Source organism: Panthera uncia (genome assembly GCF_023721935.1).
Source record: "Panthera uncia isolate 11264 chromosome B3 unlocalized genomic scaffold, Puncia_PCG_1.0 HiC_scaffold_1, whole genome shotgun sequence".
Classification (NCBI taxonomy): Eukaryota; Metazoa; Chordata; class Mammalia; order Carnivora; family Felidae; genus Panthera; species Panthera uncia.
In genome coordinates this window covers 110,904,686-110,908,015 of record NW_026057582.1, presented here as the reverse complement: position 1 = coordinate 110,908,015, position 3,330 = coordinate 110,904,686, and positions in this window count along the sequence as shown.

Below are 3,330 nucleotides of genomic sequence, written 5' to 3'. Positions count from 1 at the left end.
TGAAAGGGCACTGGGCGGGAGGGGGAGTTAAAGTATTGCCAAGCAGGACATGCAAGCTTGGGAAGTGAGTGGGAACAATGGGAGGCCAGTCCACCAGAACAAAAGCCAAAGTGAGGTGTCTAAACCAGGCAGTGAGAATACTGCTACTTTCACCATCAGTGAAAACCTGCTGTTTCTGTTGCTAGGACGAATTCTCCACGGTTCTATTTCTCTGAATCATTTACTTCAGAATCTGCATTTCTGAGGACTACTTGGCCAGGCCTATGTCACATGCCTCTGTCTTAGCTGGTGTGGGGAAAAAAAAAAAAAAAAGGCCCAACCTTTTCAATGTCTGTCATGGCTCGGCTTATCTACTTGTAAGAAGGAAGGGGAATCAGATTCTAAGAAACCCCAAATTACCAAGGTCTGCTTCAGGTGGGTGCTATTGAGGTTGCTGGTAAGAGTGAGGAGATGAGAAATTGGTGTGGACTAAACTGTTTTCTTATTTATTTACTTTTGTTTTAAAGTAATCTCTACACCCAATGTGGGGCTCAAGCTCATAACCCCGAGATCAAGAGTTACGCGCTCTACACTTCAGCCAGCCAGGTGCCCTGTTTTCTTATTTCAATGGTGAGTGCAAGAAAAGGAGTGCACTAAGGATGCCGGGAAGGGCCCATGTGGGTGTAGGAAAAAATGGGAAAAGCATAGCTCATAGGAGCCAACAGAGGAAAAGGGTGCAGGTCAGGGTGATCAACAAAGCCAAATGACATCAAGCAGTCAAATAAATTAAGCCTAAATATTTCCAATGGGTTTTTCAGTTCAAAAGTCATTTGCAACTTCAGCAAAAGTATTTTCAGTAGAGATTTTAGGAAGAGGTCACTAGGTCTAAGGCACTAGATTTCAGGAATACATGGAAGGTGAGGAAGTGGAGATGAAGAGTCACACGACTCCCTAGGAGCTTGTGGAAGGCAAGAAACGAATGTGTGACAGTCAGTAGTGTGTGGGATTAAAATGGGACTTTTTTATAAAGGTCGGGCCAGTTCATCAACTTTATGTGCTGAGATCAAAGAGTAGGGGAGAGGAAAAAGTTGAATATCCATGAAGGCGAGGCTTAAGTGAAGGAGCAAAGTTCCTGAAGAGACAAAAGGGAATGAAATACACGTCACAATGGAAGGATTTGGAGAGAGACCTCTCTTCTCTGTGAAAGAAAGAGTAGGAGAGATTCAGGTGCTTGGAGGGGACTGAAAACTAAGACAGTTTCCTCCTCCGTGCCTTTCTTTTCCCCCTGAAGCAGAATGGGGGACGATGGCAGAAGCTGGCCTGTAGAGAGATTGCTGGGTACGTTGTGGGCCAACTGAGGAGACTGGATTTGTAGTAGACTCCGCATTGGGTACAGGTTATGTTAGCTTAAATGATTTAATCTAGATAAATGTGACTCAGAGACACAAGGTCAGAGGGGCCTGGGAAGCTTTTAGGAACCAGAAACCAATCTCATTGTTTCTGGTCACTGCCTCTAGATGGTTCATTCTCTTTCTGCAGATAGTCTTTCTTCATTTTTCATTTCTCATTTCTCATGGTAGGTGCCGGGAGGTAGGTGCACTATAGCTCCTGAATTTTTATCTCTTCTGTTCAAGAAACCAGTCCAGTTAGAATCATAATCTCTCGTCCCTAATCCAAGGTTCCCAGGAGAGAACATTTGCTTAGTACAGCTTGGATTAGGAATCCACTCACAGTTCAATAAATTGCAGCCATGGTGCCAGGGGTCACATAAAACAAACACAGCCCTGGGGCCCACAGATCTGGAGCGCGAGTGTGGAAAATATAATGCCCAAAGAACAGGGTTCACAGGCTGGACTAACTCAAAACAGTGCCCGCTCACAAGCTCAGCTTTGCAGGATTGGGCGATTTCCTTTATCTTAGTCTAGGAGGGGTGGGTAGAGGAGGTAAACAGCTGGAATTCATAGAGGGGAGATGGGAGGGGGGTGAAGAGGGGAAATCCTGGAAAGTTATGAAATATTGGATTTTGACATTTTACTCATGGGGACAGACCCCCTCTGCTTCCCAAAGTACCCAATGTACTTATGTTCAAACACTCCCATGCATGCACGGCTTTTAAAAGCTATTATGGGGCCCTTGCTGGGGAGTTGTTTTAGGGAGCAGAGCCAACTCCTTCCCCAAGCACTCTGAGACTAAGGCTAGAAGTCCTGTTATTTTATAGCCCTCACTTTTTTTCAGTTATTATGGATGTAACAAACTAATACTAAGACGATGTTGTGGCCCAGGCTGAGAGCAAGATGAGAAGACTGGGTAGTGGGCATCAAAAAGGAGAGGGAATCAGAAAACAGATGCTGAAGATATCCAAATGTAAAAAACATCACCAGGGATCTTTGAACCGAGGCCGGCTCAAGAGGGATAGATATGACATGTGCTTATATTACTCAGGGCGAAGCTTTCCTTGTGTGTGCTGTATCCAGCTAAAAACAGGGAGTGAGGAAGGAGAGTACAGCTAACATAAGCCTTTCCTCATTAGTGGTGATGGAAAAGAGGGGCATATGGGAACCCTAAGACACCAATTCTGATAAAGATGAAGGGAGATCTGGCCATGTCTTAGGTCCATAACCACAACAACCACAAACACAGCTTCCATTTATAGACTACTTCCTAGTGTCAGGTTCTTATATGTATTATATTGAAACGTATGATATTGCAGGTATAAGGTTCAAGCTGTTATTTCATGCTCACCACAACAACCCCATTAAAAGGTATTATTGTCCCCAGTTCACAGATGAGAAAACTAAGGCTCAGAGAGTGAAAGTCGTGCTTTGAGGCTTCCAACAGTCAGTGCTGAAACCAAGCTTTGAACCCAGATTGTTTGAATAGAAGGCCAAAGTGCTTTCCGGCACACCGCAGCTACCAGGGGTGCAGATGAGTTAACCTTAACAAAAGACCCTGAGCTCCGCCTTTGCAAACCTGAGATTCTTAAAGCCCCTCTGGTCTCAGGAAGCCCTTCTCAATCTCTACGTGCCTCAGGCCACTAACGAGGAGAGGCACAGGGGACGGCCTTCCCTGCTCATTCCTCCCGACCACACGGGGCGCCAAGAGCCAACATTCTCTTTCAGAAAGCTCTCCCGTACCCCCACAGCCCCTCTTGTTTTTCCACGCACCCGCCCCAACCCAAGGCGCAGGCGCCACCCCTCAGCTTCTCACCCCTCCCAACCAGCGAGCACGGCGCAAACGACGGAAGCTTGGCGTCCGAAGCTGTGGCGCGCCCAGAGGCAGGCCACACGGCGATTGGTCAGGCGCGGATCACGTGATTCCGGTGTCCCCGCACGAGCGTGCGCAGAGTGGGTC